Here is a 22063-nt window from a genome sequence, read left to right as displayed (position 1 = left end):
ATTAAGGGTTTGTAATGGATATATTTACAGTATAAAACACATATTTTCTTTTCATTTCATGCAATCATGATGACAGAAAAATATTAATACTAAACCTTGTGTAACCATGCAAACATAGCTCAGTTGAGGTCTTAGTGACTTTTACCATACACAGACTTTGCTGAAATAGCTCAGTTGGGAGAGTGTTAGACTGAAGATCTAAATGCCCCGGTTTTGGCATGTTTGAGTGCATTTTTTCTTTTTTCCTTGAGTAGTGATCAGAATTTAATTATTTCAAATTTAAACAACATCATTTCTTAACATTGTTGAGTATTCAGTAGTAACTTCTAAATGACGAGAATGTTTATTTTACAACACGGTGCATAAATACAGCTTAAATATTGTTTTCATGTTGTAAGTCATGCTACTCTAACTATTATGAAAATTTGAAGTAATCTATCAATGCTTCCAGAACACAATTTGATAAAACTTTTACTTAAATGTATGATTAAGGGTATGTAATTTATATATTTACAGTATAAAACACATCTTTTCTCTTCATTTCATGCAACCATGATGTCAGAAAAATATTGATACTTAAACTTGTGTAACCATGCAAAAATAGCTCAGTTGAGGTCTTAGTGACTTTTGCCATACACCGACCTTGCCGAAATAGCTCGGTTGGGAGAGCGTTAGACTGAAGATCTAAAGGTCTCTGGTTCGATCCCGGGTTTCGGCATGTTTGCGTGCATTTTTTCTTTTTTCCGTGAGTAGTGATCAGAATTTAATTATTTTATATTTAAACAACATCATTTCTTAACATTGTTGAGTATTCAGTAGTAACTTCTAAATGACGAGAATGTTTATTTAACAACACGGAGCATAAATACAGCTTAAATATTGTTTTCATGTTGTAAGTCATCCTACTCTAACTATTATGAAAATTTGAAGTAATCTAACAATGCTTCCTGACCACAATTTGTTAAAACTTTTACTTAAATGTATGATTAAGGGTTTGTAATGGATATATTTACAGTATAAAACACATAATTTCTTTTCATTTCATGCAATCATGATGACAGAAAAATATTGATACTAAACCTTGTGTAAGCATGCAAACATAGCTCAGTTGAGGTCTTTGTGACTTTTGCCATACACAGACTTTGCTGAAATAGCTCAGTTGGGAGAGCATTAGACTGAAGATCTAAAGGTCCCGGGTCTCAGCATGTTTGAGTACATTTTTTCTTTTTTCCTTGATTACTTATCAGTATTTCATTATTTCAAATGTAAACAACATCATTTCTTAACATAGTTGAGTATTCAGTAGTATCTTCTAAATGATGAGAATGTTTATTTAATAACACAGTGCTTAAATACAGATTAAATATTGTTTTCATGTTGTCCGTCATGCTACTCTATTATGAAAATTTGAAGTAATCTATCAATGCTTCCAGACCACAATTTGATAAAACTTTTACTTAAATGTATGATTAAGGGTTTGTAATTTATATATTTACTGTATAAAACACTTCTTTTCTCTTCATTTCATGCAACCATGATGTCTGAAAAATATTGATACTTAACCTTGAGTAACCATGCAAAAATAGCTCAGTTGAGGTCTTAGTGACTTTTGCCATTCACCGACCTTGCCGAAATAGCTCAGTTGGGAGAGCGTTAGACTGAAGATCTAAAGGTCCCTGGTTCGATCCCGGGTTTCGGCATGTTTGCGTGCATTTTTTCTTTTTTCCGTGAGTAGTGATCAGAATTTGATTATTTTATATTTAAACAACATCATTTCTTAACATTGTTGAGTATTCAGTAGTAACTTCTAAATGACGAGAATGTTTATTTTACAACACGGTGCATAAATACAGCTTAAATATTGTTTTCATGTTGTAAGTCATGCTACTCTAACTATTATGAAAATTTGAAGTAATCTAACAATGCTTCCTGACCACAATTTGTTAAAACTTTTACTTAAATGTATGATTAAGGGTTTGTAATGGATATATTTACAGTATAAAACACATAATTTCTTTTCATTTCATGCAATCATGATGACAGAAAAATATTGATACTAAACCTTGTGTAAGCATGCAAACATAGCTCAGTTGAGGTCTTTGTGACTTTTGCCATACACAGACTTTGCCGAAATAGCTCAGTTGGGAGAGCATTAGACTGAAGATCTAAAGGTCCCGGGTCTCAGCATGTTTGAGTACATTTTTTCTTTTTTCCTTGATTACTTATCAGTATTTCATTATTTCAAATGTAAACAACATCATTTCTTAACATAGTTGAGTATTCAGTAGTATCTTCTAAATGATGAGAATGTTTATTTAATAACACAGTGCTTAAATACAGATTAAATATTGTTTTCATGTTGTCCGTCATGCTACTCTATTATGAAAATTTGAAGTAATCTATCAATGCTTCCAGACCACAATTTGATAAAACTTTTACTTAAATGTATGATTAAGGGTTTGTAATTTATATATTTACTGTATAAAACACTTCTTTTCTCTTCATTTCATGCAACCATGATGTCTGAAAAATATTGATACTTAACCTTGAGTAACCATGCAAAAATAGCTCAGTTGAGGTCTTAGTGACTTTTGCCATTCACCGACCTTGCCGAAATAGCTCAGTTGGGAGAGCGTTAGACTGAAGATCTAAAGGTCCCTGGTTCGATCCCGGGTTTCGGCATGTTTGCGTGCATTTTTTCTTTTTTCCGTGAGTAGTGATCAGAATTTGATTATTTTATATTTAAACAACATCATTTCTTAACATTGTTGAGTATTCAGTAGTAACTTCTAAATGACGAGAATGTTTATTTTACAACACGGTGCATAAATACAGCTTAAATATTGTTTTCATGTTGTAAGTCATGCTACTCTAACTATTATGAAAATTTGAAGTAATCTAACAATGCTTCCTGACCACAATTTGTTAAAACTTTTACTTAAATGTATGATTAAGGGTTTGTAATGGATATATTTACAGTATAAAACACATAATTTCTTTTCATTTCATGCAATCATGATGACAGAAAAATATTGATACTAAACCTTGTGTAAGCATGCAAACATAGCTCAGTTGAGGTCTTTGTGACTTTTGCCATACACAGACTTTGCCGAAATAGCTCAGTTGGGAGAGCATTAGACTGAAGATCTAAAGGTCCCGGGTCTCAGCATGTTTGAGTACATTTTTTCTTTTTTCCTTGATTACTTATCAGTATTTCATTATTTCAAATGTAAACAACATTATTTCTTAACATAGTTGAGTATTCAGTAGTATCTTCTAAATGATGATAATGTTTATTTAATAACACAGTGCTTAAATACAGCTTAAATATTGTTTTCATGTTGTCTGTCACGCTACTCTATTATGAAAATTTGAAGTAATCTATCAATGCTTCCGGACCACAATTTGATAAAACTTTTACTTAAATATATGATTAAGGGTTTGTAATTTATATATTTACAGTATAAAACACATCTTTTCTCTTCATTTCATGCAACCATGATGTCTGAAAAATATTGATACTTAACCTTGAGTAACCATGCAAAAATAGCTCAGTTGAGGTCTTAGTGACTTTTGTCATTCACCGACCTTGCCGAAATAGCTCAGTTGGGAGAGCGTTAGACTGAAGATCTAAAGGTCCCTGGTTTGATCCCGGGTTTCGGCATGTTTGCGTGCATTTTTTCTTTTTTCCATGAGTAGTGATCAGAATTTAATTATTTTATATTTAAACAACATCATTTCTTAACATTGTTGAGTATTCAGTAGTAACTTCTAAATGACGAGAATGTTTATTTTACAACACGGTGCATAAATACAGCTTAAATATTGTTTTCATGTTGTAAGTCATGCTACTCTAACTATTATGAAAATTTGAAGTAATCTATCAATGCTTCCAGAACACAATTTGATAAAACTTTTACTTAAATGTATGATTAAGGGTTTGTAATTTACATATTTACAGTATAAAACACATCTTTTCTCTTCATTTCATGCAACCATTATGTCAGAAAAATATTAATACTAAACCTTGTGTAACCATGCAAACATAGCTCAGTTGAGGTCTTAGTGACTTTTACCATACACAGACTTTGCTGAAATAGCTCAGTTGGGAGAGTGTTAGACTGAAGATCTAAAGGCCCCGGTTTCGGCATGTTTGAGTGCATTTTTTCTTTTTTCCTTGAGTAGTGATCAGAATTTAATTATTTCAAATTTAAACAACTTCATTTCTTAACATAGTTGAGTATTCAGTAGTAACTTCTAAATGACGAGAATGTTTATTTAACAACACGGTGCATAAATACAGCTTAAATATTGTTTTCATGTTGTAAGTCATGCTACTCTAACTATTATGAAAATTTGAAGTAATCTAACAATGCTTCCTGACCACAATTTGTTAAAACTTTTACTTAAATGTATGATTAAGGGTTTGTAATGGATATATTTACAGTATAAAACACATAATTTCTTTTCATTTCATGCAATCATGATGACAGAAAAATATTGATACTAAACCTTGTGTAAGCATGCAAACATAGCTCAGTTGAGGTCTTTGTGACTTTTGCCATACACAGACTTTGCCGAAATAGCTCAGTTGGGAGAGCATTAGACTGAAGATCTAAAGGTCCCGGGTCTCAGCATGTTTGAGTACATTTTTTCTTTTTTCCTTGATTACTTATCAGTATTTCATTATTTCAAATGTAAACAACATTATTTCTTAACATAGTTGAGTATTCAGTAGTATCTTCTAAATGATGATAATGTTTATTTAATAACACAGTGCTTAAATACAGCTTAAATATTGTTTTCATGTTGTCCGTCACGCTACTCTATTATGAAAATTTGAAGTAATCTATCAATGCTTCCGGACCACAATTTGATAAAACTTTTACTTAAATGTATGATTAAGGGTTTGTAATTTATATATTTACAGTATAAAACACATCTTTTCTCTTCATTTCATGCAACCATGATGTCTGAAAAATATTGATACTTAACCTTGAGTAACCATGCAAAAATAGCTCAGTTGAGGTCTTAGTGACTTTTGCCATTCCCCGACCTTGCCGAAATAGCTCAGTTGGGAGAGCGTTAGACTGAAGATCTAAAGGTCCCTGGTTTGATCCCGGGTTTCGGCATGTTTGCGTGCATTTTTTCTTTTTTCCATGAGTAGTGATCAGAATTTAATTATTTTATATTTAAACAACATCATTTCTTAACATTGTTGAGTATTCAGTAGTAACTTCTAAATGACGAGAATGTTTATTTAACAACACGGTGCATAAATACAGCTTAAATATTGTTTTCATGTTGTAAGTCATGCTACTCTAACTATTATGAAAATTTGAAGTAATCTATCAATGCTTCCAGAACACAATTTGATAAAACTTTTACTTAAATGTATGATTAAGGGTTTGTAATTTATATATTTACAGTATAAAACACATCTTTTCTCTTCATTTCATGCAACCATGATGTCAGAAAAATATTGATACTTAAACTTGTGTAACCATGCAAAAATAGCTCAGTTGAGGTCTTAGTGACTTTTGCCATACACCGACCTTGCCGAAATAGCTCGGGTGGGAGAGCGTTAGACTGAAGATCTAAAGGTCTCTGGTTCGATCCCGGGTTTCGGCATGTTTGCGTGCATTTTTTCTTTTTTCCGTGAGTAGTGATCAGAATTTTATTATTTTATATTTAAACAACATCATTTCTTAACATTGTTGAGTATTCAGTAGTAACTTCTAAATGACGAGAATGTTTATTTAACAACACGGAACATAAATACAGCTTAAATATTGTTTTCATGTTGTAAGTCATCCTACTCTAACTATTATGAAAATTTGAAGTAATCTAACAATGCTTCCTGACCACAATTTGTTAAAACTTTTACTTAAATGTATGATTAAGGGTTTGTAATGGATATATTTACAGTATAAAACACATAATTTCTTTTCATTTCATGCAATCATGATGACAGAAAAATATTGATACTAAACCTTGTGTAAGCATGCAAACATAGCTCAGTTGAGGTCTTTGTGACTTTTGCCATACACAGACTTTGCCGAAATAGCTCAGTTGGGAGAGCATTAGACTGAAGATCTAAAGGTCCCGGGTCTCAGCATGTTTGAGTACATTTTTTCTTTTTTCCTTGATTACTTATCAGTATTTCATTATTTCAAATGTAAACAACATCATTTCTTAACATAGTTGAGTATTCAGTAGTATCTTCTAAATGATGAGAATGTTTATTTAATAACACAGTGCTTAAATACAGCTTAAATATTGTTTTCATGTTGTCCGTCATGCTACTCTATTATGAAAATTTGAAGTAATCTATCAATGCTTCCAGACCACAATTTGATAAAACTTTTACTTAAATGTATGATTAAGGGTTTGTAATTTATATATTTACTGTATAAAACACTTCTTTTCTCTTCATTTCATGCAACCATGATGTCTGAAAAATATTGATACTTAACCTTGAGTAACCATGCAAAAATAGCTCAGTTGAGGTCTTAGTGACTTTTGCCATTCACCGACCTTGCCGAAATAGCTCAGTTGGGAGAGCGTTAGACTGAAGATCTAAAGGTCCCTGGTTCGATCCCGGGTTTCGGCATGTTTGCGTGCATTTTTTCTTTTTTCCGTGAGTAGTGATCAGAATTTAATTATTTTATATTTAAACAACATCATTTCTTAACATTGTTGAGTATTCAGTAGTAACTGCTAAATGACGAGAATGTTTATTTTACAACACGGTGCATAAATACAGCTTAAATATTGTTTTCATGTTGTAAGTCATGCTACTCTAACTATTATGAAAATTTGAAGTAATCTAACAATGCTTCCTGACCACAATTTGTTAAAACTTTTACTTAAATGTATGATTAAGGGTTTGTAATGGATATATTTACAGTATAAAACACATATTTTCTTTTCATTTCATGCAATCATGATGACAGAAAAATATTAATACTAAACCTTGTGTAACCATGCAAACATAGCTCAGTTGAGGTCTTAGTGACTTTTACCATACACAGACTTTGTTGAAATTACTCAGTTGGGAGAGTGTTAGACTGAAGATCTAAAGGCCCCGGTTTCGGCATGTTTGAGTGCATTTTTTCTTTTTTCCTTGAGTAGTGATCAGAATTTAATTATTTCAAATTTAAACAACTTCATTTCTTAACATAGTTGAGTATTCAGTAGTAACTTCTAAATGACGAGAATGTTTATTTAACAACACGGTGCATAAATACAGCTTAAATATTGTTTTCATGTTGTAAGTCATGCTACTCTAACTATTATGAAAATTTGAAGTAATCTAACAATGCTTCCTGAACACAATTTGTTAAAACTTTTACTTAAATGTATGATTAAGGGTTTGTAATGGATATATTTACAGTATAAAACACATAATTTCTTTTCATTTCATGCAATCATGATGACAGAAAAATATTGATACTAAACCTTGTGTAAGCATGCAAACATAGCTCAGTTGAGGTCTTTGTGACTTTTGCCATACACAGACTTTGCCGAAATAGCTCAGTTGGGAGAGCATTAGACTGAAGATCTAAAGGTCCCGGGTCTCAGCATGTTTGAGTACATTTTTTCTTTTTTCCTTGATTACTTATCAGTATTTCATTATTTCAAATGTAAACAACATCATTTCTTAACATAGTTGAGTATTCAGTAGTATCTTCTAAATGATGAGAATGTTTATTTAATAACACAGTGCTTAAATACAGCTTAAATATTGTTTTCATGTTGTCCGTCATGCTACTCTATTATGAAAATTTGAAGTAATCTATCAATGCTTCCGGACCACAATTTGATAAAACTTTTACTTAAATGTATGATTAAGGGTTTGTAATTTATATATTTACAGTATAAAACACATCTTTTCTCTTCATTTCATGCAACCATGATGTCTGAAAAATATTGATACTTAACCTTGAGTAACCATGCAAAAATAGCTCAGTTGAGGTCTTAGTGACTTTTGCCATTGACCGACCTTGCCGAAATAGCTAAGTTGGGAGATTGTTAGACTGAAGATCTAAAGGTCCCTGGTTCGATCCCGGGTTTCGGCATGTTTGCGTGCATTTTTTCTTTTTTCCGTGAGTAGTGATCAGAATTTAATTATTTTATATTTAAACAACATCATTTCTTAACATTGTTGAGTATTCAGTAGTAACTTCTAAATGACGAGAATGTTTATTTTACAACACGGTGCATAAATACAGCTTAAATATTGTTTTCATGTTGTAAGTCATGCTACTCTAACTATTATGAAAATTTGAAGTAATCTATCAATGCTTCCAGAACACAATTTGATAAAACTTTTACTTAAATGTATGATTAAGGGTTTGTAATTTATATATTTACAGTATAAAACACATCTTTTCTCTTCATTTCATGCAACCATGATGTCTGAAAAATATTGATACTTAACCTTGAGTAACCATGCAAAAATAGCTCAGTTGAGGTCTTAGTGACTTTTGCTATTCACTGACCTTGCCGAAATAGCTCAGTTGGGAGAGCGTTAGACTGAAGATCTAAAGGTCCCTGGTTTGATCCCGGGTTTCGGCATGTTTGCGTGCATTTTTTCTTTTTTCCATGAGTAGTGATCAGAATTTAATTATTTTATATTTAAACAACATCATTTCTTAACATTGTTGAGTATTCAGTAGTAACTTCTAAATGACGAGAATGTTTATTTTACAACACGGTGCATAAATACAGCTTAAATATTGTTTTCATGTTGTAAGTCATGCTACTCTAACTATTATGAAAATTTGAAGTAATCTATCAATGCTTCCAGAACACAATTTGATAAAACTTTTACTTAAATGTATGATTAAGGGTTTGTAATTTACATATTTACAGTATAAAACACATCTTTTCTCTTCATTTCATGCAACCATTATGTCAGAAAAATATTAATACTAAACCTTGTGTAACCATGCAAACATAGCTCAGTTGAGGTCTTAGTGACTTTTACCATACACAGACTTTGCTGAAATAGCTCAGTTGGGAGAGTGTTAGACTGAAGATCTAAAGGCCCCGGTTTCGGCATGTTTGAGTGCATTTTTTCTTTTTTCCTTGAGTAGTGATCAGAATTTAATTATTTCAAATTTAACAACTTCATTTCTTAACATAGTTGAGTATTCAGTAGTAACTTCTAAATGACGAGAATGTTTATTTAACAACACGGTGCATAAATACAGCTTAAATATTGTTTTCATGTTGTAAGTCATGCTACTCTAACTATTATGAAAATTTGAAGTAATCTAACAATGCTTCCTGACCACAATTTGTTAAAACTTTTACTTAAATGTATGATTAAGGGTTTGTAATGGATATATTTACAGTATAAAACACATAATTTCTTTTCATTTCATGCAATCATGATGACAGAAAAATATTGATACTAAACCTTGTGTAAGCATGCAAACATAGCTCAGTTGAGGTCTTTGTGACTTTTGCCATACACAGACTTTGCCGAAATAGCTCAGTTGGGAGAGCATTAGACTGAAGATCTAAAGGTCCCGGGTCTCAGCATGTTTGAGTACATTTTTTCTTTTTTCCTTGATTACTTATCAGTATTTCATTATTTCAAATGTAAACAACATTATTTCTTAACATAGTTGAGTATTCAGTAGTATCTTCTAAATGATGATAATGTTTATTTAATAACACAGTGCTTAAATACAGCTTAAATATTGTTTTCATGTTGTCCGTCACGCTATTCTATTATGAAAATTTGAAGTAATCTATCAATGCTTCCGGACCACAATTTGATAAAACTTTTACTTAAATGTATGATTAAGGGTTTGTAATTTATATATTTACAGTATAAAACACATCTTTTCTCTTCATTTCATGCAACCATGATGTCTGAAAAATATTGATACTTAACCTTGAGTAACCATGCAAAAATAGCTCAGTTGAGGTCTTAGTGACTTTTGCCATTCACCGACCTTGCCGAAATAGCTCAGTTGGGAGAGCGTTAGACTGAAGATCTAAAGGTCCCTGGTTTGATCCCGGGTTTCGGCATGTTTGCGTGCATTTTTTCTTTTTTCCATGAGTAGTGATCAGAATTTAATTATTTTATATTTAAACAACATCATTTCTTAACATTGTTGAGTATTCAGTAGTAACTTCTAAATGACGAGAATGTTTATTTTACAACACGGTGCATAAATACAGCTTAAATATTGTTTTCATGTTGTAAGTCATGCTACTCTAACTATTATGAAAATTTGAAGTAATCTATCAATGCTTCCAGAACACAATTTGATAAAACTTTTACTTAAATGTATGATTAAGGGTTTGTAATTTACATATTTACAGTATAAAACACATCTTTTCTCTTCATTTCATGCAACCATTATGTCAGAAAAATATTGATATTTAACCTTGTGTAACCATGCAAAAATAGCTCAGTTGAGGTCTTAGTGACTTTTTCCATACACCGACCTTGCCGAAATAGCTCGGTTGGGAGAGCGTTAGACTGAAGATCTAAAGGTCCCTGGTTCGATCCCGGGTTTCGGCATGTTTGCGAGCATTTTTTCTTTTTTCCGTGAGTAGTGATCCGAATTTAATTATTTTATATTTAAACAACATCATTTCTTAACATTGTTGAGTATTCAGTAGTAACTTCTAAATGACGAGAATGTTTATTTAACAACATGGTGCATAAATACAGCTTAAATATTGTTTTCATGTTGTAAGTCATGCTACTCTAACTATTATGAAAATTTTAAGTAATCTAACAATGCTTCCTGACCACACTTTGTTAAAACTATTACTTAAATGTATGATTAAGGGTTTGTAATGGATATATTTACAGTATAAAACACATATTTTCTTTTCATTTCATGCAATCATGATGACAGAAAAATATTAATACTAAACCTTGTGTAACCATGCAAACATAGCTCAGTTGAGGTCTTAGTGACTTTTACCATACACAGACTTTGCTGAAATAGCTCAGTTGGGAGAGTGTTAGACTGAAGATCTAAAGGCCCCGGTTTCGGCATGTTTGAGTGCATTTTTCTTTTTTCCTTGAGTAGTGATCAGAATTTAATTATTTCAAATTTAAACAACTTCATTTCTTAACATAGTTGAGTATTCAGTAGTAACTTCTAAATGACGAGAATGTTTATTTAACAACACGGTGCATAAATACAGCTTAAATATTGTTTTCATGTTGTAAGTCATGCTACTCTAACTATTATGAAAATTTGAAGTAATCTAACAATGCTTCCTGACCACAATTTGTTAAAACTTTTACTTAAATGTATGATTAAGGGTTTGTAATGGATATATTTACAGTATAAAACACATAATTTCTTTTCATTTCATGCAATCATGATGACAGAAAAATATTGATACTAAACCTTGTGTAAGCATGCAAACATAGCTCAGTTGAGGTCTTTGTGACTTTTGCCATACACAGACTTTGCCGAAATAGCTCAGTTGGGAGAGCATTAGACTGAAGATCTAAAGGTCCCGGGTCTCAGCATGTTTGAGTACATTTTTTCTTTTTTCCTTGATTACTTATCAGTATTTCATTATTTCAAATGTAAACAACATCATTTCTTAACATAGTTGAGTATTCAGTAGTATCTTCTAAATGATGAGAATGTTTATTTAATAACACAGTGCTTAAATACAGCTTAAATATTGTTTTCATGTTGTCCGTCATGCTACTCTATTATGAAAATTTTAAGTAATCTATCAATGCTTCCAGACCACAATTTGATAAAACTTTTACTTAAATGTATGATTAAGGGTTGGAAATTTATATATTTACAGTATAAAACACATCTTTTCTCTTCATTTCATGCAACCATGATGTCTGAAAAATATTGATACTTAACCTTGAGTAACCATACAAAAATAGCTCAGTTGAGGTATTAGTGACTTTTGCCATTCACCGACTTTGCTGAAATAGCTCAGTTGGGAGAGCGTTAGACTGAAGATCTAAAGGTCCCTGGTTCGATCCCGGGTTTCAGCATGTTTGCGTGCATTTTTTCTTTTTTCCGTGAGTAGTGATCAGAATTTAATTATTTTATATTTAAACAACATCATTTCTTAACATTGTTGAGTATTCAGTAGTAACTTCTAAATGACGAGAATGTTTATTTTACAACACGGTGCATAAATACAGCTTAAATATTGTTTTCATGTTGTAAGTCATGCTACTCTAACTATTATGAAAATTTGAAGTAATCTATCAATGCTTCCAGAACACAATTTGATAAAACTTTTACTTAAATGTATGATTAAGGGTTTGTAATTTATATATTTACAGTATAAAACACATCTTTTCTCTTCATTTCATGCAACCATGATGTCAGAAAAATATTGATACTTAAACTTGTGTAACCATGCAAAAATAGCTCAGTTGAGGTCTTAGTGACTTTTGCCATACACCGACCTTGCCGAAATAGCTCGGGTGGGAGAGCGTTAGACTGAAGATCTAAAGGTCTCTGGTTCGATCCCGGGTTTCGGCATGTTTGCGTGCATTTTTTCTTTTTTCCGTGAGTAGTGATCAGAATTTAATTATTTTATATTTAAACAACATCATTTCTTAACATTGCTGAGTATTCAGTAGTAACTTCTAAATGACGAGAATGTTTATTTAATAACACGGAACATAAATACAGCTTAAATATTGTTTTCATGTTGTAAGTCATCCTACTCTAACTATTATGAAAATTTGAAGTAATCTAACAATGCTTCCTGACCACAATTTGTTAAAACTTTTACTTAAATGTATGATTAAGGGTTTGTAATGGATATATTTACAGTATAAAACACATAATTTCTTTTCATTTCATGCAATCATGATGACAGAAAAATATTGATACTAAACCTTGTGTAAGCATGCAAACATAGCTCAGTTGAGGTCTTTGTGACTTTTGCCATACACAGACTTTGCCGAAATAGCTCAGTTGGGAGAGCATTAGACTGAAGATCTAAAGGTCCCGGGTCTCAGCATGTTTGAGTACATTTTTTCTTTTTTCCTTGATTACTTATCAGTATTTCATTATTTCAAATGTAAACAACATCATTTCTTAACATAGTTGAGTATTCAGTAGTATCTTCTAAATGATGAGAATGTTTATTTAATAACACAGTGCTTAAATACAGCTTAAATATTGTTTTCATGTTGTCCGTCATGCTACTCTATTATGAAAATTTGAAGTAATCTATCAATGCTTCCAGACCACAATTTGATAAAACTTTTACTTAAATGTATGATTAAGGGTTTGTAATTTATATATTTACTGTATAAAACACTTCTTTTCTCTTCATTTCATGCAACCATGATGTCTGAAAAATATTGATACTTAACCTTGAGTAACCATGCAAAAATAGCTCAGTTGAGGTCTTAGTGACTTTTGCCATTCACCGACCTTGCCGAAATAGCTCAGTTGGGAGAGCGTTAGACTGAAGATCTAAAGGTCCCTGGTTCGATCCCGGGTTTCGGCATGTTTGCGTGCATTTTTTCTTTTTTCCGTGAGTAGTGATCAGAATTTAATTATTTTATATTTAAACAACATCATTTCTTAACATTGTTGAGTATTCAGTAGTAACTTCTAAATGACGAGAATGTTTATTTTACAACACGGTGCATAAATACAGCTTAAATATTGTTTTCATGTTGTAAGTCATGCTACTCTAACTATTATGAAAATTTGAAGTAATCTAACAATGCTTCCTGACCACAATTTGTTAAAACTTTTACTTAAATGTATGATTAAGGGTTTGTAATGGATATATTTACAGTATAAAACACATATTTTCTTTTCATTTCATGCAATCATGATGACAGAAAAATATTAATACTAAACCTTGTGTAACCATGCAAACATAGCTCAGTTGAGGTCTTAGTGACTTTTACCATACACAGACTTTGCTGAAATAGCTCAGTTGGGAGAGTGTTAGACTGAAGATCTAAAGGCCCCGGTTTCGGCATGTTTGAGTGCATTTTTTCTTTTTTCCTTGAGTAGTGATCAGAATTTAATTATTTCAAATTTAAACAACTTCATTTCTTAACATAGTTGAGTATTCAGTAGTAACTTCTAAATGACGAGAATGTGTATTTAACAACACGGTGCATAAATACAGCTTAAATATTGTTTTCATGTTGTAAGTCATGCTACTCTAACTATTATGAAAATTTGAAGTAATCTAACAATGCTTCCTGAACACAATTTGTTAAAACTTTTACTTAAATGTATGATTAAGGGTTTGTAATGGATATATTTACAGTATAAAACACATAATTTCTTTTCATTTCATGCAATCATGATGACAGAAAAATATTGATACTAAACCTTGTGTAAGCATGCAAACATAGCTCAGTTGAGGTCTTTGTGACTTTTGCCATACACAGACTTTGCCGAAATAGCTCAGTTGGGAGAGCATTAGACTGAAGATCTAAAGGTCCCGGGTCTCAGCATGTTTGAGTACATTTTTTCTTTTTTCCTTGATTACTTATCAGTATTTCATTATTTCAAATGTAAACAACATCATTTCTTAACATAGTTGAGTATTCAGTAGTATCTTCTAAATGATGAGAATGTTTATTTAATAACACAGTGCTTAAATACAGCTTAAATATTGTTTTCATGTTGTCCGTCATGCTACTCTATTATGAAAATTTGAAGTAATCTATCAATGCTTCCGGACCACAATTTGATAAAACTTTTACTTAAATGTATGATTAAGGGTTTGTAATTTATATATTTACAGTATAAAACACATCTTTTCTCTTCATTTCATGCAACCATGATGTCTGAAAAATATTGATACTTAACCTTGAGTAACCATGCAAAAATAGCTCAGTTGAGGTCTTAGTGACTTTTGCCATTGACCGACCTTGCCGAAATAGCTCAGTTGGGAGAGTGTTAGACTGAAGATCTAAAGGTCCCTGGTTCGATCCTGGGTTTCGGCATGTTTGCGTGCATTTTTTCTTTTTTCCGTGAGTAGTGATCAGAATTTAATTATTTTATATTTAAACAACATCATTTCTTAACATTGTTGAGTATTCAGTAGTAACTTCTAAATGACGAGAATGTTTATTTTACAACACGGTGCATAAATACAGCTTAAATATTGTTTTCATGTTGTAAGTCATGCTACTCTAACTATTATGAAAATTTGAAGTAATCTATCAATGCTTCCAGAACACAATTTGATAAAACTTTTACTTAAATGTATGATTAAGGGTTTGTAATTTATATATTTACAGTATAAAACACATCTTTTCTCTTCATTTCATGCAACCATGATGTCAGAAAAATATTGATACTTAACCTTGTGTAACCATGCAAAAATAGCTCAGTTGAGGTCTTAGTGACTTTTTCCATACACCGACCTTGCCGAAATAGCTCAGTTGGGAGAGCGTTAGACTGAAGATCTAAAGGTCCCTGGTTCGATCCCGGGTTTCGGCATGTTTGCGAGCATTTTTACTTTTTTCCGTGAGTAGTGATCAGAATTTAATTATTTTATATTTAAACAACATCATTTCTTAACATTGTTGAGTATTCAGTAGTAACTTCTAAATGACGAGAATGTTTATTTAACAACACGGAGCATAAATACAGCTTAAATATTGTTTTCATGTTGTAAGTCATGCTACTCTAACTATTATGAAAATTTGAAGTAATCTAACAATGCTTCCTGACCACAATTTGTTAAAACTTTTACTTAAATGTATGATTAAGGGTTTGTAATGGATATATTTACAGTATAAAACACATAATTTCTTTTCATTTCATGCAATCATGATGACAGAAAAATATTGATACTAAACCTTGTGTAAGCATGCAAACATAGCTCAGTTGAGGTCTTTGTGACTTTTGCCATACACAGACTTTGCCGAAATAGCTCAGTTGGGAGAGCATTAGACTGAAGATCTAAAGGTCCCGGGTCTCAGCATGTTTGAGTACATTTTTTCTTTTTTCCTTGATTACTTATCAGTATTTCATTATTTCAAATGTAAACAACATCATTTCTTAACATAGTTGAGTATTCAGTAGTATCTTCTAAATGATGAGAATGTTTATTTAATAACACAGTGCTTAAATACAGCTTAAATATTGTTTTCATGTTGTCCGTCATGCTACTCTATTATGAAAATTTGAAGTAATCTATCAATGCTTCCAGACCACAATTTGATAAAACTCTTACTTAAATGTATGATTAAGGGTTTGTAATTTATATATTTACAGTATAAAACACTTCTTTTCTCTTCATTTCATGCAACCATGATGTCTGAAAAATATTGATACTTAACCTTGAGTAACCATGCAAAAATAGCTCAGTTGAGGTCTTAGTGACTTTTGCCATTCACCGACCTTGCCGAAATAGCTCAGTTGGGAGAGCGTTAGACTGAAGATCTAAAGGTCCCTGGTTCGATCCCGGGTTTCGGCATGTTTGCGTGCATTTTTTCTTTTTTCCGTGAGTAGTGATCAGAATTTAATTATTTTATATTTAAACAACATCATTTCTTAACATTGTTGAGTATTCAGTAGTAACTTCTAAATGACGAGAATGTTTATTTTACAACACGGTGCATAAATACAGCTTAAATATTGTTTTCATGTTGTAAGTCATGCTACTCTAACTATTATGAAAATTTGAAGTAATCTAACAATGCTTCCTGACCACAATTTGTTAAAACTTTTACTTAAATGTATGATTAAGGGTTTGTAATGGATATATTTACAGTATAAAACACATATTTTCTTTTCATTTCATGCAATCATGATGACAGAAAAATATTAATACTAAACCTTGTGTAACCATGCAAACATAGCTCAGTTGAGGTCTTAGTGACTTTTACCATACACAGACTTTGCTGAAATAGCTCAGTTGGGAGAGTGTTAGACTGAAGATCTAAAGGCCCCGGTTTCGGCATGTTTGAGTGCATTTTTTCTTTTTTCCTTGAGTAGTGATCAGAATTTAATTATTTCAAATTTAAACAACTTCATTTCTTAACATAGTTGAGTATTCAGTAGTAACTTCTAAATGACGAGAATGTTTATTTAACAACACGGTGCATAAATACAGCTTAAATATTGTTTTCATGTTGTAAGTCATGCTACTCTAACTATTATGAAAATTTGAAGTAATCTAACAATGCTTCCTGAACACAATTTGTTAAAACTTTTACTTAAATGTATGATTAAGGGTTTGTAATGGATATATTTACAGTATAAAACACATAATTTCTTTTCATTTCATGCAATCATGATGACAGAAAAATATTGATACTAAACCTTGTGTAAGCATGCAAACATAGCTCAGTTGAGGTCTTTGTGACTTTTGCCATACACAGACTTTGCCGAAATAGCTCAGTTGGGAGAGCATTAGACTGAAGATCTAAAGGTCCCGGGTCTCAGCATGTTTGAGTACATTTTTTCTTTTTTCCTTGATTACTTATCAGTATTTCATTATTTCAAATGTAAACAACATCATTTCTTAACATAGTTGAGTATTCAGTAGTATCTTCTAAATGATGAGAATGTTTATTTAATAACAAAGTGCTTAAATACAGCTTAAATATTGTTTTCATGTTGTCCGTCATGCTACTCTATTATGAAAATTTGAAGTAATCTATCAATGCTTCCGGACCACAATTTGATAAAACTTTTACTTAAATGTATGATTAAGGGTTTGTAATGGATATATTTACAGTATAAAACACATATTTTCTTTTCATTTCATGCAATCATGATGACAGAAAAATATTAATACTAAACCTTGTGTAACCATGCAAACATAGCTCAGTTGAGGTCTTAGTGACTTTTACCATACACAGACTTTGCTGAAATAGCTCAGTTGGGAGAGTGTTAGACTGAAGATCTAAAGGCCCCGGTTTCGGCATGTTTGAGTGCATTTTTTCTTTTTTCCTTGAGTAGTGATCAGAATTTAATTATTTCAAATTTAAACAACTTCATTTCTTAACATAGTTGAGTATTCAGTAGTAACTTCTAAATGACGAGAATGTTTATTTAACAACACGGTGCATAAATACAGCTTAAATATTGTTTTCATGTTGTAAGTCATGCTACTCTAACTATTATGAAAATTTGAAGTAATCTAACAATGCTTCCTGAACACAATTTGTTAAAACTTTTACTTAAATGTATGATTAAGGGTTTGTAATGGATATATTTACAGTATAAAACACATAATTTCTTTTCATTTCATGCAATCATGATGACAGAAAAATATTGATACTAAACCTTGTGTAAGCATGCAAACATAGCTCAGTTGAGGTCTTTGTGACTTTTGCCATACACAGACTTTGCCGAAATAGCTCAGTTGGGAGAGCATTAGACTGAAGATCTAAAGGTCCCGGGTCTCAGCATGTTTGAGTACATTTTTTCTTTTTTCCTTGATTACTTATCAGTATTTCATTATTTCAAATGTAAACAACATCATTTCTTAACATAGTTGAGTATTCAGTAGTATCTTCTAAATGATGAGAATGTTTATTTAATAACACAGTGCTTAAATACAGCTTAAATATTGTTTTCATGTTGTCCGTCATGCTACTCTATTATGAAAATTTGAAGTAATCTATCAATGCTTCCGGACCACAATTTGATAAAACTTTTACTTAAATGTATGATTAAGGGTTTGTAATTTATATATTTACAGTATAAAACACATCTTTTCTCTTCATTTCATGCAACCATGATGTCTGAAAAATATTGATACTTAACCTTGAGTAACCATGCAAAAATAGCTCAGTTGAGGTCTTAGTGACTTTTGCCATTGACCGACCTTGCCGAAATAGCTCAGTTGGGAGAGCGTTAGACTGAAGATCTAAAGGTTCCTGGTTCGATCCCGGGTTTCGGCATGTTTGCGTGCATTTTTTCTTTTTTCCGTGAGTAGTGATCAGAATTTAATTATTTTATATTTAAACAACATCATTTCTTAACATTGTTGAGTATTCAGTAGTAACTTCTAAATGACGAGAATGTTTATTTAACAACACGGAGCATAAATACAGCTTAAATATTGTTTTCATGTTGTAAGTCATGCTACTCTAACTATTATGAAAATTTGAAGTAATCTAACAATGCTTCCTGACCACAATTTGTTAAAACTTTTACTTAAATGTATGATTAAGGGTTTGTAATGGATATATTTACAGTATAAAACACATAATTTCTTTTCATTTCATGCAATCATGATGACAGAAAAATATTGATACTAAACCTTGTGTAAGCATGCAAACATAGCTCAGTTGAGGTCTTTGTGACTTTTGCCATACACAGACTTTGCCGAAATAGCTCAGTTGGGAGAGCATTAGACTGAAGATGTAAAGGTCCCGGGTCTCAGCATGTTTGAGTACATTTTTTCTTTTTTCCTTGATTACTTATCAGTATTTCATTATTTCAAATGTAAACAACATCATTTCTTAACATAGTTGAGTATTCAGTAGTATCTTCTAAATGATGAGAATGTTTATTTAATAACACAGTGCTTAAATACAGCTTAAATATTGTTTTCATGTTGTCCGTCATGCTACTCTATTATGAAAATTTGAAGTAATCTATCAATGCTTCCAGACCACAATTTGATAAAACTCTTACTTAAATGTATGATTAAGGGTTTGTAATTTATATATTTACAGTATAAAACACTTCTTTTCTCTTCATTTCATGCAACCATGATGTCTGAAAAATATTGATACTTAACCTTGAGTAACCATGCAAAAATAGCTCAGTTGAGGTCTTAGTGACTTTTGCCATTCACCGACCTTGCCGAAATAGCTCAGTTGGGAGAGCGTTAGACTGAAGATCTAAAGGTCCCTGGTTCGATCCCGGGTTTCGGCATGTTTGCGTGCATTTTTTCTTTTTTCCGTGAGTAGTGATCAGAATTTAATTATTTCAAATTTAAACAACTTCATTTCTTAACATAGTTGAGCATTCAGTAGTAACTTCTAAATGATGAGAATATTTATTTAACAACACGGTGCATAAATACAGCTTAAATATTGTTTTCATTTTGTAAGTCATGCTACTCTAACTATTATGAAAATTTGAAGTAATCTAACAATGCTTCCTGACCACAATTTGTTAAAACTTTTACTTAAATGTATGATTAAGGGTTTGTAATGGATATATTTATAGTATAAAACACATATTTTCTTTTCATTTCATGCTATCATGATGACTGAAAAATATTGATACTAAACCTTGTGTAACCATGCAAATATAGCTCAGTTGAGGTCTTAGTGACTGTTTCCATACATCGACCTTACCGAAATAGCTCAGTTGGGAGAACGTTAGACTGAAGATTTAAAGGTCCCTGGTTCGATCCTGGGTTTCGGCATTTTTGAGTAAATTTTTTCTTCATTCCTTGAGTAGTGATCAGAATTTAATTATTTCAAATTTAAACAACATCATTTCTTAACATAGTTGAGTATTCAGTAGTAACTTCTAAATGACGAGAACGTTTATTTAACAACAAGGTGCATAAATACAGCTTAAATATTGTTTTCATGTTGTAAGTCATGCTACTCTAACTATTATGAAAATTTGAAGTAATCTAACAATGCTTCCTGACCACAATTTGTTAAAACTTTTACTTAAATGTATGATTAAGGGTTTGTAATGGATATATTTACAGTATAAAACACCTATTTTCTTTTCATTTCATGCAATCATGATGACAGAAAAATATTGATACTAAACCTTGTGTAAGCATGCAAACATAGCTCAGTTGAGGTCTTAGTGACTTTTGCCATACACAGACTTTGCCAAAATAGCTCAGTTTGGAGAGCATTAGACTGAAGATCTAAAGGTCCCAGTTCTCAGCATGTTTGAGTACATTTTTTCTTTTTTCCTTGAGCAGTTATCAGTATTTAATTATTTCAAATGTAAACAACATCATTTCTTAACAGAGTTGAGTATTCAGTAGTATCTTCTAAATGATGATAATGTTTATTTAATAACACGGGGCATAAATACAGCTTAAATATTGTTTTCATGATGTCCGTCATGCTACTCTATTATGAAAATTTGAAGTAATCTATCAATGCTTCCAGAACACAATTTGATAAAACTTTCACTTAAATGTATGATTAAGGGTTTGTAATTTATATATTTACAATATAAAACACATCTTTTCTCTTCATTTCATGCAACCATGATGTCAGAAAAATATTGATACTTAACCTTGTGTAACCATGCAAAAATAGCTCAGTTGAGGTCTTAGTGACTTTTGCCATACACCGACCTTGCCGAAATAGCTCAGTTGGGAGAGCGTTAGACTGAAGATCTAAAGGTCCCTGGTTCGATCCCGGGTTTCAGCATGTTTGCGTGCATTTTTTCTTTTTTCCGTGAGTAGTGATCAGAATTTAATTATTTTATATTTAAACAACATCATTTCTTAACATTGTTGAGTATTCAGTAGTAACTTCTAAATGACGAGAATTTTTATTTAACAACACGGAGCATAAATACAGCTTAAATATTGTTTTCATGTTGTAAGTCATGCTACTCTAACTATTATGAAAATTTGAAGTAATCTAACAATGCTTCCTGACCACAATTTGTTAAAACTTTTACATAAATGTATGATTAAGGGTTTGTAATGGATATATTTACAGTATAAAACACATATTTTCTTTTCATTTCATGCAATCATGATGACAGAAAAATATTAATACTAAACCTTGTGTAACCATGCAAACATAGCTCAGTTGAGGTCTTAGTGACTTTTGCCATACACAGACTTTGCTGAAATAGCTCAGTTGGGAGAGCGTTAGACTGAAGATCTAAAGGTCCCGGGTTTCAGCATTTTTGAGTACCTTTTTTCTTATTTCCTTGAGTTGTTATCAGTATTTAAGTATTTCAAATGTAAACAACATCGTTTCTTAACATAGTTGAGTATTCAGTAGTAACTACTAAATGATGAGAATGTTTATTTAACAACACAGTGCATAAATACAGCTTAAATATTATTTTCATGTTGTCCGTCATGCTACTCTATTATGAAAATTTGAAGTAAACTAACTGTTTACTGACCACAA

At 31.5% G+C, this 22063-nt stretch overlaps 16 non-coding genes across 16 annotated transcripts; all 16 read left to right on the top strand.

The window, feature by feature from the left end:
- The first annotated feature begins 1627 nt into the window (after positions 1-1627).
- TRNAF-GAA (transfer RNA phenylalanine (anticodon GAA)) lies at positions 1628-1700 on the top strand. Its single transcript has one exon. It is a non-coding gene; the product is annotated as a tRNA-Phe (tRNA).
- Positions 1701-2609: 909 nt separating this feature from the next.
- TRNAF-GAA (transfer RNA phenylalanine (anticodon GAA)) lies at positions 2610-2682 on the top strand. The gene has a single exon. It is a non-coding gene; the product is annotated as a tRNA-Phe (tRNA).
- Positions 2683-3591: 909 nt separating this feature from the next.
- Positions 3592-3664, top strand: TRNAF-GAA (transfer RNA phenylalanine (anticodon GAA)). Its single transcript has one exon. It is a non-coding gene; the product is annotated as a tRNA-Phe (tRNA).
- A 1395-nt stretch (positions 3665-5059) lies between these two features.
- TRNAF-GAA (transfer RNA phenylalanine (anticodon GAA)) lies at positions 5060-5132 on the top strand. The gene has a single exon. It is a non-coding gene; the product is annotated as a tRNA-Phe (tRNA).
- Positions 5133-6540: 1408 nt separating this feature from the next.
- TRNAF-GAA (transfer RNA phenylalanine (anticodon GAA)) lies at positions 6541-6613 on the top strand. Its single transcript has one exon. It is a non-coding gene; the product is annotated as a tRNA-Phe (tRNA).
- Positions 6614-8507: 1894 nt separating this feature from the next.
- On the top strand, positions 8508-8580 carry TRNAF-GAA (transfer RNA phenylalanine (anticodon GAA)). The gene has a single exon. It is a non-coding gene; the product is annotated as a tRNA-Phe (tRNA).
- Positions 8581-9974: 1394 nt separating this feature from the next.
- Positions 9975-10047, top strand: TRNAF-GAA (transfer RNA phenylalanine (anticodon GAA)). The gene has a single exon. It is a non-coding gene; the product is annotated as a tRNA-Phe (tRNA).
- A 426-nt stretch (positions 10048-10473) lies between these two features.
- Positions 10474-10546, top strand: TRNAF-GAA (transfer RNA phenylalanine (anticodon GAA)). Its single transcript has one exon. It is a non-coding gene; the product is annotated as a tRNA-Phe (tRNA).
- Positions 10547-11940: 1394 nt separating this feature from the next.
- Positions 11941-12013, top strand: TRNAF-GAA (transfer RNA phenylalanine (anticodon GAA)). The gene has a single exon. It is a non-coding gene; the product is annotated as a tRNA-Phe (tRNA).
- Positions 12014-13421: 1408 nt separating this feature from the next.
- TRNAF-GAA (transfer RNA phenylalanine (anticodon GAA)) lies at positions 13422-13494 on the top strand. Its single transcript has one exon. It is a non-coding gene; the product is annotated as a tRNA-Phe (tRNA).
- A 1395-nt stretch (positions 13495-14889) lies between these two features.
- On the top strand, positions 14890-14962 carry TRNAF-GAA (transfer RNA phenylalanine (anticodon GAA)). The gene has a single exon. It is a non-coding gene; the product is annotated as a tRNA-Phe (tRNA).
- A 426-nt stretch (positions 14963-15388) lies between these two features.
- Positions 15389-15461, top strand: TRNAF-GAA (transfer RNA phenylalanine (anticodon GAA)). The gene has a single exon. It is a non-coding gene; the product is annotated as a tRNA-Phe (tRNA).
- Positions 15462-16370: 909 nt separating this feature from the next.
- TRNAF-GAA (transfer RNA phenylalanine (anticodon GAA)) lies at positions 16371-16443 on the top strand. Its single transcript has one exon. It is a non-coding gene; the product is annotated as a tRNA-Phe (tRNA).
- A 2364-nt stretch (positions 16444-18807) lies between these two features.
- TRNAF-GAA (transfer RNA phenylalanine (anticodon GAA)) lies at positions 18808-18880 on the top strand. Its single transcript has one exon. It is a non-coding gene; the product is annotated as a tRNA-Phe (tRNA).
- A 909-nt stretch (positions 18881-19789) lies between these two features.
- Positions 19790-19862, top strand: TRNAF-GAA (transfer RNA phenylalanine (anticodon GAA)). Its single transcript has one exon. It is a non-coding gene; the product is annotated as a tRNA-Phe (tRNA).
- A 1408-nt stretch (positions 19863-21270) lies between these two features.
- TRNAF-GAA (transfer RNA phenylalanine (anticodon GAA)) lies at positions 21271-21343 on the top strand. The gene has a single exon. It is a non-coding gene; the product is annotated as a tRNA-Phe (tRNA).
- Positions 21344-22063: the final 720 nt, after the last annotated feature.

The sequence above is a fragment of the Taudactylus pleione genome, unplaced genomic scaffold (genome assembly GCF_031769625.1).
Source record: "Taudactylus pleione unplaced genomic scaffold, aTauple2 ptg001029l, whole genome shotgun sequence".
Taxonomy (NCBI): domain Eukaryota; kingdom Metazoa; phylum Chordata; class Amphibia; order Anura; family Myobatrachidae; genus Taudactylus; species Taudactylus pleione.
This window is presented reverse-complemented; position numbering and strand designations above follow the sequence as displayed.